At 43.4% G+C, this 13,988-nt stretch overlaps 1 long non-coding RNA gene and 1 pseudogene across 1 annotated transcript in view; both read right to left on the bottom strand.

Annotated features, from left to right (window-relative positions):
* The window catches only part of LOC118150464 (uncharacterized), a 105,927-nt gene extending 95,759 nt beyond the window's left edge, over window positions 1-10,168 (bottom strand). The window contains exon 1 of the long non-coding RNA XR_004738594.3: window positions 9,989-10,168. This is a non-coding gene — a long non-coding RNA (uncharacterized LOC118150464). The remainder of the gene's footprint in view (window positions 1-9,988) is intronic.
* Window positions 10,169-12,430: 2,262 nt separating this feature from the next.
* Window positions 12,431-12,960, bottom strand: LOC100408883 (small ribosomal subunit protein uS11 pseudogene; annotated as a pseudogene).
* Between the last annotated feature and the right edge of the window lie 1,028 nt (window positions 12,961-13,988).

The raw sequence follows: 13,988 nt of genomic DNA, 5'->3' as shown, positions 1-13,988 counted from the left end.
CTATTCATCTGACAAAGGGCTAATATCCAGAATATACATGGAACTTAAATTTACAAGAAAAAAACCTCATCAAAAAGTGGGCAAAGGATATGAACAGATACCTCTCAAAAGAAGACATTTATGCGGCCAATAAATATATTTTAAAAAGCTCATCATCACTGGTCATTAGAGAAATGCAAATCAAAACCACAATGAGATACCATCTCATGCCAGTTAGAATGGCGATCATTAAAAAGTCAGGAAACAACAGATGCTGGAGAGGATGTGGAGAAATAGGAACACTTTTACACTGTTGGTGGGAGTGTAAATTAGTTCAACCATTGTGGAAGACAGTGTGGCAATTCCTCAAGGATCTAGAACCCAAAAATACCATTTGACCCAACAATCCCATTACTGGGTATATACCCACAGGATTATAAATCATTCTACTCTAAAGACACATGCACATGTATGTTTATTGCAGCACTATTCACAATAGCAAAGACTTGGAACTAACCCAAAAGCCTACCAACAATACACTGGACAAGGAAAATGTGGCACATATACACCATGGAATACTATGCAGCCATAAAAAAGGATGAGTTCATGTCCTTTGCAGGGACATGGATGAAGCTGGAAACCATCATTTTCAGCAAACTAATACAGGAACAAAAAACCAAACACCACATGTTCTCACTCATAAGTGGGAGTTGAATAATGAGAACACATGGACACAGGGAGGGGAACATCACACATCAGGTCCTGTCGGGGGAGGGGACTAGGGGAGGGATAGCATTAGGAGAAATACCTAATGTAGATGACGGGTTGATGGGTGCAGCAAACCACCATGGCACGTGTATACCTATGTTACAAACCTGCATGTTCTGCACACGTACCCCAGAACTTAAAGTATAATAATTTTAAAAATGAAGATATTTATTCATAGGTCAAAGATAGAGCCTGAGATTCTGCATTTCTAGCAAGCCAGGTAATGCTGAAGGTGCCCATCCATGGACCACAGTCTGAGCAGCAAGGCAAAGCCTTCCCCTGCAATAGTAAAACATTTTTTTTTCTTTTTTGGAAACCTTTCCTAAGTGGCCTGTTAACAGCTTTATGAGACTAAGGAGAAATCTCTCCCACTAATTCATCATTTGGGATTATAACATACCAAGGGCTTTCCAGAAGGTCATCTCTGCAAGCTCAACAGGTCACATCGACTCCTTGGGGATGTCAGTTTTCAGCAGTCAGCCCTTTTATTCCTGGATGCTGAGTAGGGGGTTGTCTTGAACCCTACCCTTTAGGGGCACTAGTCCCCATTTATGAGCACTAGTCAGGAGCTTAGGAGGAAGCTTTAGGGTCACCACTGGCTGACATTTATGTGGCCAATAAACGTTTGTAAAAAAGCTCGTCATTACTGGTCATTAGAGAAATGCAAATCAAAACCACAATGAGATACCATCTCATGCCAGTTAGAATGGCGATCATTAAAAAGTCAGGAGACTCTGCTTGTACTGCCGTATAAGTACCGCGCGCTAACCGATGCCTATAATCCCAGCACTTTCGGAGGCTGAGGCGGGTGGATCACTAGGTCAAGACATGGTGAAACCCCGTCTCTGCTAAAAATACAAAACTTAGCTGGGCATGGTGGCGCAGCCTGTAGTCCCAGCTACAGGGAGGCTGAGGCAGGAGAATTGCTTGAACCCAGGAGGTGGAGGTTGCAGTGAGCCGAGATCGTGACATTGCACTCCAGCCTGGGTAATAAGAGCGAAACTCCGTCTCAAAAAAAAAAAGTCAGGAGACAACAGATGCTGGAAGATGCCCTGGAAGCGTTAACAAGTGGCTTCCCAGCACCTTTTCAGAGAGAAAAGAGCTGGAGGCAGCCATGTGAAGGATCCGAGGTCACTCCCTCGGTGAGGGTAGGGTTGGGCAGAGGATCCAGGACCCCATTCCCTAAAGCAGTGGTTCTCAACTTGGGTTGCACATTAGAATCACCTGGCGAGCTTTTAAAGCATACACGTGTCCAGGCCCTGCTTTAGACCAATTAAATGAGAATGTATCCAAGATGGGGCCCAGGCACTGACTTTCTTTTTCCAAAAAAGCCCCCACAGGGCAAGCCTAATATACCACTCAGTGAGAACTACTGTATTGTCCAAAAGCGTCTCGCACCTGAGCATGAGTCGCAATTGCCCGAAAGTGATGTTTAAACCACATATTGCGAGACCCCAACCTAAGTTTCTGAATTGCTAGGTCTGGGGTGCGGTCCAAGAATCTGCATGTCTAACAAGTGGAGTGATGCTGCTTCCGCTGGTCTGTCCTTGAAGCTATCCCTGTGGCCCCTCCACAGGGTCCCAAAGGCAAAGGCCTTTGGTCGTGCCCACTTTTGATACCCACCTCTCTGCCTGCCGTTCTTACTTCCTTTCTCCTGTAAGGCTAACTTCAATGATCGCTTGTTGCAGATTTTCACCTGGCTTGATTCAATTAGATTCAATGAGAAAATACTGGGGTCTGAGGAGACCAATGAAAACTCGTCTTTGCTCTAAGCTCCCTGTCTTTCTTTGGAGTGAAAGAACTTCACTTATTCTGAATACAGTGCACCAATTCTAAGACTTTCACCAACCACCCCCATCCCAATGCACACACATTTCCCTGAGTTCTGTGTAGATGGTGTAAGCTTGATTCCAAACGGATGGACTAGGTTCTAAAATATACCAACCCCAAACACTTGGTCTCCTAGATGTTTGCCAAACCAAATACAAAGGCGTGGCTACCTTACCATTTGCCCCCAGCTGTGGAACTTTCCAGATCCAATGAATGGCAGATCTGTGTGTGAGGAAGCTTCCCCCGCTATGATTTGAACTGAGTACCTGGGAATTCCACTGTCAGAGCTTCAGGCCCCAGAGCTAAGGATGGAGGTGTGGTTAGGGTGAAGGACTTTTTCCATCACGCTATGATGGCTCGGAGAACCGAAAGGGCATGCCCATAGCAGAGAGTTGAAGGGGACCAGCAACCCTTCCAAAGAGGTGGGCTGTGCTGCAGAAATGCTTCCCAGCCTTGGGAAGGGCCATGGCAGTGGTGACTGGGTCACACGCCACAGGATGAGCTTTATACCACCTTTGGTCTCATCTCAGCATCTCCAGCCCGTGACTTAGCATGAACAGGCAGAAGCACGTGGCCTACACAGCATACCCTGGTTCCAGCTCTCTCCCTGCCACTGACCCATCTGCAAACTTGGACATGTTCCTACTCTTCTCATCCTCAAAATGGGCATAATATTTACAGGTTCATTGTCAGAGTTTATATAATATGTAAGTAGCACACAGTACAGTGCCTGGAATACAGCAGGTGCCCGGTTAGTAGAGGTTTCAGTTTTCAGTATTTTATTGCCTCAAAATCAAGTGCAGATTGAGACAGGGTTCATCAGATCGGGAAAATGTCACTCTGATAGCTTTTCCCCATGATTCAGACAGTCTGAAGAACACGTACAAATGCAGTGGAAAGAATAAAAAAATGAAACATCTGTCGACTTGGATCTAGTTCCAGCAGATATGAAATCTTGGCAAATCAGTTCCTTCTGTTTTCTCATCTGTAAAAGGGAGGAACTATGACCTGTGAGGCCCCTATCACTCCAACGTTGCATAAGTATCTGTGAGGCCATCAAAATGGCACTAAAGCTCATTGTTTAGAGTCCATTTCTTAAAGCACTTGCCAGACTTACTTGATAAGAATCACCTGGGATGTGCCAGCACGGTGGCTCACACCTGTAATCCCAGCACTTTAGGAGGCTGAGGTGGGTGGATCATCTGAGATCAGGAGTTCAAGACCAACCTGGCCAACATAGTGAAACCCCATCTCTACTGAAAATACAAAAAATTAGTCAGGCATGGTGGCAGGTGCCTATAATCCCAGCTACTCGGGAGGCTGAGGCAGGAGAATTGCTTGAACCTGGGAGGTGGAGGTTGCAGTGAGCTAAGATTGTGCCATTGTACTCCAGCCTGGGCAACAAGAGCGAAACTCCATCTCAAAAAAAAAAAAAAACCAAACCAAACCAAACCAAAACCAAAAAAACCCCAAAACAACAACAACAAAAAAAACAAAAGTGCTTCACACTTACAGGTTTCTAGGGTCTTTCTCTAGAGCTGTACTGTGCAAAAAGTAACCACAGCCGCATGTGCCAATAAGAACTGCAAATGTGGCTAGTCCAAACTGAGCTGTGCCATACGTATAAATACACCAATAATTTAAAGACATCTCATTAATAAAAATTTTGTATTGCTGACAAGTTGGCATGATAATGCTTTGGCTATATAAGGAAAATATATTATTTTAATTGTAAATAATAAATATATCATTAAGATTGACACAATCAGTTAAAATCAAATCTATTGAAATCTATTTAAATAAAACCTATTATTAAGGCTGGGCACAGTGGCTCATGCCTGTAGTCTGGACACTTTGGGAGGTCAAGGCAGGAAGACTGCTTAAGCCCAGGAGTTTGAGACCAGCCTAGGCAACATAGTGAGACCTTGTCTTTAAAAATATTTAAAAATTAGCCTGATGTGGTGGTGCATGCCTGCAGTCCCAGCTACTTGGGAGGCTGAACTGAGAGGATCACTTGAGCCCAGGAGGTCGAGGCTGCAGTGAGCTGTGATCACGCCACTGCCCTCCAGCTTGGGTGATAGAGCAAGCCCCTGTCTCAAAAAAAAAAAAAAAATATATATATATATATATATATAATTAAAATAAATGTTATTTAGATAATGTCAAATATTAAAATGAATATCATCTATTTCTCTTTTTTATTATTGTGAGGACTAGAACATTTAAAATCACATATGTGGCTTGTATGATATTTCTATTGGCTAACACTGCCCCAGACCTAAGGATTCAGTATTTATGCTAAAGTTGACAGAACCTATAATTTGGCACTTGCCCCAGGGGATACTTGGGTTTGCCTCCACTTGGAAAACAATCTTTTAATGAAGCAAAACGAATCTCACAGCTTTTGGCAAAGCTCACAGCTTTCATTGAGAACTCACAGGCCTCAGATGGATGAAGATATTCTTTCGGAATAGGCTCAATCTGCCTAGGTCTCCCCATTTTCCACTTTGCTTTTTTTTTTTTTTTGAGACAGAGTTTCACTTCTGTTGCCCAGGCTGGAGTGCAGTGGCGCGATCTCGGTTCACTGCAACCTCCGCCTCCCGGGTCCAAGCGATTCTCCTGCTTTGGCCTTCCAAGAAGCTGGAACTACAGGCATGAACCACCACGCCCGGCTAATTTTTTGTGTTTAGTAGAGATGGGGTTTCACCACGTTGGTCAGGCTAGTCTCGAACTCCTGATCTCAGGTGATCTGCCCACCTCAGCCTCCCAAAGTGCTGGGATTACAGGTGTGAGCCACCATGTCCAGCCCCACTTTGCTTTTATGAACCCTGCCAGTGACTTGGTCCTGGCATGGAAATTATTAGACATATTTATTTAAAATGGAGTCAGGCTGAAAGGGTTCGAGAAAGGAGGCTGTGCACAGTCGTCTGTGGTCTCAGTGTTCCTGCCGCTCCTCGCCACTGTAACAGCTTTCTTTAGGCCTTTGGTGATATGTGGTTAAAGCTAGGTGGCAGCAGCAGCATAAGATGACAAGGCAAGAAGCCAGGTTTGGGAGACTGAAAAGAATGTTTCACGTCCCCAGACTTTACCCACTTTGCTCCTGTCTGCACTGAGTCAGCGCCTAGAAGTCTGGCCGCTTGAGCAGGTGAATTCGAGAAACAGAAGTCAGGCAATGCTGGAGCCCCATCAGGCCTCGGTAGGTATGGGAAGTAGAAAAGTTCCTTTTTAAAGTTTCCTGTCTTGTTAAAGAATAAGTGTGCTAATAACTTTGTTAAGCCCTATCCTAGGTAGCTGTTAGATGTGCCATGCTTACAGGCACATAGGACATTCTGTGTCCTTGTACTTTAACCAAGATATCTGTGCTGGACATGCTCACAGGCATGTCCCCGCTCTCCATTGCTTTTACCTGTTTAAAAAAGTTTTAAGTTGTTAGCCAATCGGGTTTTAGCTTAGATTGTGAGGTCCGACTCCAGCCAACGGAGATCAGACACAGCAGTAAAGACAACCCCAAATGCGTAAGGAAGAAATTTGTTTGTTCTTATGTTCATTGTACTCTCGTGGCAAGATGGCTAGTGACAGTACCCTTCCTGCAGTCCAGAAAGTAAAAATTGCATTGCTGAAAGATCCTTTGTCTCAGTGCTGATTCTTCTTTGCGGCGCTGAGCATCTATTTCCGACAGTAGGAAACTCCATTTCCTTTCCAGGGGAAGCACAGTGGGGACTGCCCAGCTCCACGGCATGGACAGTTCTTGGTCACTCCTCGATGAGCCAGTCCCCTGATTCAGCACAATGCAATCATGCTCTCAGCTACATGAGAGCATGGCTTGTTGTGGAGGGAGCTAAGGGGTAACGTCATGTCCCCTCCCCACCTGATGCCTGCCTTGTGAAGAAGGGAAAGAGAGAAAATACCTCTCTGACGAGCCTCCACTTCACTCTTTGCTTATAGAAACTTTGCTCCAGGAGGATGTATTCATCAAGGTCTCACTTTATCCTGATTTTGTTGCATTTGATTTCCTGTGAATTTTTAAAACTGGGCCAGGCGCGGTGGCTCACACCTGTAATACCAGCACTTTGGGAGGCCAAGGTGGGTGAATCACGAGGTCAAGAGATCGAGACCATTCTGGCTAACACGGTGAAACACCGTCTCTACTAAGAATACAAAAAATTAGTCAGATGTGATGGCACGTGCCTGGATCCCAGCTACTCGGGAGGCTGAGGCAGGAGAATCGCTTGAACCTGGGAGGCAGAGGTTGCCGTGAGTCGAGATTGCACCACTGCTCTCCAGCCTGGTGACAAAGTGGGACTTAGTCTCCAAAAAAAAAAAAAAAAAAAACACCTGTGGCCACTTGAACTCTCCCTCACCCCCCCCAAAACAGGACTGCAGGCAAAATAAAGATATTTACAAATACAGTAAGTCCTAACTTCACCCTGTCAATAGGTTCTTAGAAACTGCAACTTTAAGCAAAATGACATATAATGAAACCAATTTTCTTTTCTCCTCACTGTTATAACAAAATGACATTGAACAAAACGACATTATTCAATGACCTGCTTTAGTCCATTCTGATTAAAGTTGCAGTTTCCAAGACGTACCGAAGACATTAAATGAAGACTGACTATACTGAGAATTTGGCACCAGCAGACTTTCCCATAAAAGAACTTGTACAGAATGTACTGTGGAAAGAAAAGATGTGATCTCAGATGGAAGGTTAAAGATGGAAAAAGAGAAAATGAGCAAATAAAGTAGTACATAAGTGGGTAATCTAAAATATCATTGAGTTCAAAAGCAGTACGATCTTAGGGTTAAAAAAAAATAGAACAATGATATCCAGTAGCAGTAGTAAGTCAGGCAAATGGTGATTCAAGTTGAAATTCTCTAAAGGTCTCATGTTTTTAACAGGTAAAGATCTTAATTTAAATATGATGTTACTGTTTGAATATCAAAATTTACAGGATGACCACTAAAGCAATAGCAGTTGTACTAGAAGAGGCTAATGCTTTAAAAAAAACATATTCAAAAATATAAATTTGCTGAAACACAATGGAAATGTATTTCTTACTCCTGTGACAGTACTGGATAGGTGAAAAGGTCTTTGGAGTGGTTCTCCCTTCACAAAAATTTGTTTTCTAGGAGATTTGTTTCTCCACAGAGATTTCTTTTTTTGTTGGTGTATATCACATGGTCTTAATTATTATAGGTTTCAGGCCCGGCACAGTGGCTCATGCCTGTAATCCCAGCACTTTGGGAGGCTGAGGCAGGTGAATCACCTGAGGTCGGGAGTTCGAGACCAGCCTAACCAACATGGAGAAACCCCGTATCTACTAAAAATACAAAATTAGCTGGGTGTGGTGGCGCATGCCTGTAATGCCAGCTACTTGGGAGGCTGAGGCAGGAGAATCGCTTGAACTTGGGAGGCGGAGGTTGCAGTGAACTGAGATCATGCCACTGCACTCCAGCCTGGGCAACCAGAGTGAAATTCCGTCTCAAAAAAAAAATTACTATAGATTTCAAATAGTTATTGATAATAGGAAAATGAGTTCCTCCTCTTAGTTTTCCTCTATTAGGTGTATCTTGGCTATTCCTGCTTCTCTAATCATCAACAAATAATTTAGTCAGCTTTTCAAGTTTTACAAAAAATACCTTTTGAGATTTTCATTGGAATTGTATCAAAGTATTTATCGACATGTGCACAATATTGAATTTACTTTTTCATAAACATGCTATTTATTCTCAATTACTTAGACTTTCCATGCTTATTTACAATGCAGAATTTTTTACTCTCATCAAAACTCTAACATGTCTCTTGTCGTGTTTATTTTATGGTATGCTATACTTTTAGAAGCTATAATTGTTTTATGTTCTCTGCTGATTGCTATTGTATGTAAATGCAATTGCTGGCCAGGCATGGTGGCTTGTGCCTGTAATCCCAGCACTTTGGGAGGCAGAGGCAGGTGGATCACGAGGTCAGGAGTTCAAGACCAGCCTGGCCAACATGGTGAAACCCTATCTCTATTAAAAATACAAAAAAAATTAGCCAGGCACAGTGGCTCATGCCTATAATCCCAGCACTTTGGGAGGCTGAGGCAGGCGGATCACCTGAGGTCAGGAGTTCGAGACCAGCCTGACCAACATGGAGAAACCCTGTCTCTACTAAAAATACAAAAATTAGCTGGATGTGGTGGTGCATGCCTGTAATCCTAGCTACTCCAGAGGCTGAGGAAGAAGAATCGCTTGAACCCAGGAGGCAGAGGTTGTGGTGAGCCAAGATTGCACCATTGTACTCAAGCCTGGGCAACAAGAGTGAAACACAGTCTTTAAAAAATAAATAAATAAATAAATAATTAGTGGGGCGTGATGGCACATGCCTGTACTCCCAGCTACTTGGGAGACTGAGGCAGGAGAATAGCTTGAACCCTGCAGGTGAAGGTTTCAGTGAGCCAAGATGGCGTCATTGCATTCCAGCCTGGGCAACAAGAGTGAAACTCCGTCTCAAAAAAAAAAAAGAAAGAAAGAAATTACCATATACCCTTTCATATTTTGGTACTATGAAGAACTATATAAATTGATTTTCTAATCAATTAAACCCTGAACTGCTGGGGAAAAATCATCTTGGTTATTTTTGTCATTTTTAAATACTACTAGATTTTTGTCTAGGACTTTTGCATCTACATATTTCTGAGAAAACTAGGCTTGTAAATTTCCTTTGACATGTTCTCATATCTTCTCTGTCGAGTTTTAGTATCGAGGTTATGCTAACCTCATCAAATGGGTTGGCAAATGTTCCCTCTATTTCTGTAATCTAGAATAATTTGTATGTGATTATAATTGTTAGTTCCTTTATCATTTCTGAAATAAGCAGCTAAGTATCCAACAACAGTGGTGACAGAAGAACAGGATAAACCCAAAGAAGATAAAATAAATTATACATATAATAACAAAAATAATGAAATGAGAAACAGAAAATAGGGAGTGTTGACAAAGCCAAAATTGAGTTTTTAAAAAAAAACAAAATAGGCCAACATATAACAAGATCAGTTCAAAGAAAGTAAGGTAACAAGAATGAACCAAATTAAGAATGTAACTATAGATCAGTAGTTAAAACTACAAACAACCGATTGAGGGGATCATGGTGGACCGGAAGCAGGACTCCACTGCAGCTCCGGACAGAGCAGCGTGCGGAGGCTCGCATTGTGAATTTTAGTTTTAGATCGACTGAAAAAACAAACCAGCAATCCCAAGAGGACCCACAGACCCCCTGAAGGAAGCAGACTGCTCCTGTAGGATCTGGGAGACCCCCCACAAAACTGCGAGTGCCCCAAAGGTGGAAGTGAGAAAGGGAGGCCTTCTTCTCCCAAATACCCATCCCCACTGGAGAAGCTGAAGGTCTGTTTGCAGAAGTTTCCGACTTTACCTGGAGCTGAGTCAAGTTAGAGAGCCAAGCTGAGCGAAATACAGGGGTAGAGGAAGCAGCAGAAAGGCCCTGGGAGCTCGCTGGTTCCCCATACAGCCCATTCCTGCCTGGTACCACGGCGATCCAACTGGAAGGTGGCCAGAGGAGCAGCGGGTAAAACTCCACAGGGCGAAGGAATTCTCTAGCTGAACTTTGTAACAACTTAAATGGGGAGAGAAGCCTCCCAGCCAGAACTCGGGGGAGGGCACAATTCGGGAATGCAGACTTCACAGGTCGGGAAGAACTAAAGCCCTTTTCTCTCAAAGCCGGGAGGCAGATAGCCTTGGGCACATTTTCAAGCCTGTCTTGTCTTGCCCTTGTCCTCTTGCCCTTCATCCTCCGCCTGGAAACAGACTTAGGGCTGTTGGGTAGGGTGGGGGGGGGGCATGGTGGGAGTGAGATGGCCTTTCATTTTGCTTCATTTTGCATGGGAGCTGCATGAGGCCTGTGACTGACCACTTTCCTCCACTTCCCTGACAACCTGCATGACTCAGCAGAGACAGCCATAATCCTCCTAGGTCCATAACTTCAGTGACCCAGGAATCCCACCACCAGCCACCACAGCAGCCACAGTGAGACCAGCCCAAGAAGAGTCTGAGTTCAGATATGCCTAGCCCCACCTCCACCTGATGGTCCTTCCCTACGTGCCCAGGTAGCAGAAGACAAAGGACATATAATCTTGGGAGTTCTAGGGCCCTACCCACCGCAGTCCCTCTCCATTCTACCACAGCTGATACTTTTTGGAAAGCACCACCTCCTGGCAGGAGGCCAAATAGCACAAAAATAGAACCTTAGACCACCAAAGCTAAGAACCCTCAGGAAGTCCATTGCACCCCAGCCACCTCCACCAGAACAGGCACTGGTATCCACAGCTGAGAGACCCATAGATGGTTCACATCACAGGACTCTGTGCAGACAACCCCCAGTACCAGCCTAGGGCCAGGTAGACTCGCTGGATGGCTAGACCCAGAAGAGAGACAATAATCACTGCAGTTAGGCTCATGAAGAGCCACATGCATAGGAAAAGGGGGTGAGTACTACATCAAGGCAACACCACATGGGACAAAAGAATCTGAGCAACAGCCTTTTGCCCTAGACCTTTCCTCTGACAGAGCCTACCCAAATAAGAAGGAACCAGAAAACCAATCCTGGTAATATGACAAAACAAGGCTCTTCAACACCCCCCAAAAATCACACTAGTTCACCAGCAATGGATCCAAACCAAGAAGAAATCTCTGATTTACCTGAAAAAGAGTTCAGCAGGTTAGTTATTAAGCTAATCAGGGAGGAACCAGAGAAAGGCAAAGCCCAATGCAAGGAAATCCAAAAAATGATACAAGAAGTGAAGGGAGAAATATTTATGGAAATAGATAGCAAAAAACAATCAAAAATTCAAGAAACTTTGTGAAATGCTCTGGAAAGTCTTAGCAATAAAATTGGACAAGTAGAAGAAAGAAATTCAGAGCTTGAAGACAAGGTCTTCGAATTAACCTAATCCAACACAGACAAAGAAACAAGAATAAGAAAATATGAACAAAGCTTCCAAGAAGTCTGGGATTATGTTAAATGACCAAACCTAAGAATAATCGGTATACCTGAGGAAGAAGAGAATTCTAAAAGTCTGGAAAACGTATTTGGGGTAATAATCAAGGTAAACTTCCCCAGCCTTGCAAGACACCTAGACAGCTAAATACAAGAAGCACAACCACCTGGGAAATTCACTGCAAAAAGATCTTAGCCTAGGCACATTGTCATCAGGTTGTCCAAAATTAAGAGGAAGGAAAGAATCTTAAGAGCTGTGAGACAAAAGCCCCAGGTAACCTATAAAGGAAAACCTATCAGATTAACAGCAGATTTCTCAGCAGAAACCCTATGAGCTAGAAGGGATTGAGAACTTATCTTCAGCCTCCTCAAACAAAACAATTATCAGCCAAGAATTTTGTATCCAGCGAAACTGAGCATCATATATGAAGGAAATAACACAGTCGTTTTCAGACAAATGCTGAGGGAATTCACCATTACCAAGCCACCACTACAAGAACTGCTTAAACGAGCTCTAAATCTTGAAACAAATCCTGGAAACCCATCAAAACAGAACCTCTTTAAAGCATAAATGACACAGGATCTATAAAACAAAAATACAAGTTAAAAAGCAAAAACAAAGTACACAGGCAACAAAGAGCACAATGAAAGCAAGGGACCTCACATTTCAATACTAACATTGAATGTAAATAGCCTACATGCTCCACTTAAAAGATACAGAACTGCATAATGGATAAGAACTCTCCAACCATCAGCTGCCTTCAGGAGACTCACCTAACGCATAAGGACTCTCATAAACTTAAAAGGGGTGAAAAAAGGCATTTCATGCAAATGGACACTAAAAGCAAGCAGGAGTATCTATTCTTTCTTTTTTTTTTTTTTTTTTTACATGAAGGCAATTTATTAACAGAAAACATTTTGAGGAGTCTTGTTCACAGACGGGGACCACGGCGAACCCCCTTCCTGCGGGTGCTGTCAGAGGGGATGGGGGTGACATCCTCAATCTGCTCGATCTTCATACCCGAGCGGGCAAGGGCTCTGAGGGCCGACTGGGCTCCAGGTCCAGGGGTCTTGGTCCTATTTCCTCCTGTGGCCCGGAGTTTGATGCGTAGGGCAGTGATACCTAGCTCCTTGCACCTCTGGGCCACATCCTGGGCAGCCAACATAGCAGCTTACGGCGAGGATTCATCTCGGTCTGCCTTCACCTTCATCCCACCAGTCACACGGCAGATGGTTTCTTTGCCGGAAAGATCAGTGACATGGACAAAAGTGTCATTGAAGGATGCAAAGATATGGCAGACACCAAATACATTCTCTCCTTTAGCCACCTGAGGTCCAAGGCTGATGACCTGTTCTTCCTTCTTTTCCTTCCCCTTTCGAGGTGCCATTTCTGCATGTCGTCTCTTATACCAAAACAAACAAACTTTAAAGCAACAGCAGTTAAAAGAGACAAAGGGCCAGGCGAGGTGGCTCAGGCCTGTAATCCCAGCACTTTGGGAGGCCAAGGTGGGTGGATCAGCTGAGGTCGGGTGTTCAAGACCAGCCTGACCAACATGGAGAAACCCCTTCTCTACTAAAAATACAAAATTAGCCACACATGGTGGTGCATGCCTGTAATTCCAGCTATTTGGGAGGCTGAGGCAGGAGAATCGCTTGAACCTGGGAGGCGGAGGTTGCAGTGAGCCAAAAGTGTGCCATTGCACTCCAGCCTGGACAACAAGAGAGAAAATCCATCTCAAAAAAAAAGAGAGACACAAAGAGGGACAGTATATAATGGTAAAAGGCCTTGTCCCACAGGAAAATATCACAATTCTAAAGATATATGCACCTAACACTGGAGCTCCAAAATTTATAAAACAATTACTAATAGACCCAAGAAATGAGATACACAGCAACACGGTAATAGTGGGGGACTTCAATACGCCACTGACAGCACTAGACAGGTCATCAAGACAGAAAGTCAACAAAGAAACAGTGGACTCAAACTATACCTTGGAACAAATGGACTTAACAGATATATACAGAACACTTCATCCAACAACTGTAGAACACACATTCTATTCAACAGCGCATGGAACTTTCTCCAAGACAGACCATATGATAGGCCATAAAAGACTCAATAAATTTAAGAAAATTTATTATATACATGTATTATGTATATCAAGCACTCTCTCAGATCACAGTGGAATAAAATTGGAAATCAACTCCTATTTTATTTTTTAAAACAATATATTTATATTAAAAAATTAAGATATAAATGCAATGTTCACTACCTTGTTATGAGCTTATATTACCCAGGTATATGCATTTGTTAAAACTCAATGAATGTACACATTAGATTTGTGTATTGCATTGTATATAAATTTTACCAAAGAAAAATCAGTAAGTAAATATTAAACTCTATTGAATAACGTGCGTG

This window comes from Callithrix jacchus, chromosome X, assembly GCF_049354715.1.
Source record: "Callithrix jacchus isolate 240 chromosome X, calJac240_pri, whole genome shotgun sequence".
NCBI lineage: Eukaryota > Metazoa > Chordata > Mammalia > Primates > Cebidae > Callithrix > Callithrix jacchus.
Note: the sequence above shows the minus strand (reverse complement) of the source record. Positions and strands in the feature narration are given on the sequence as shown.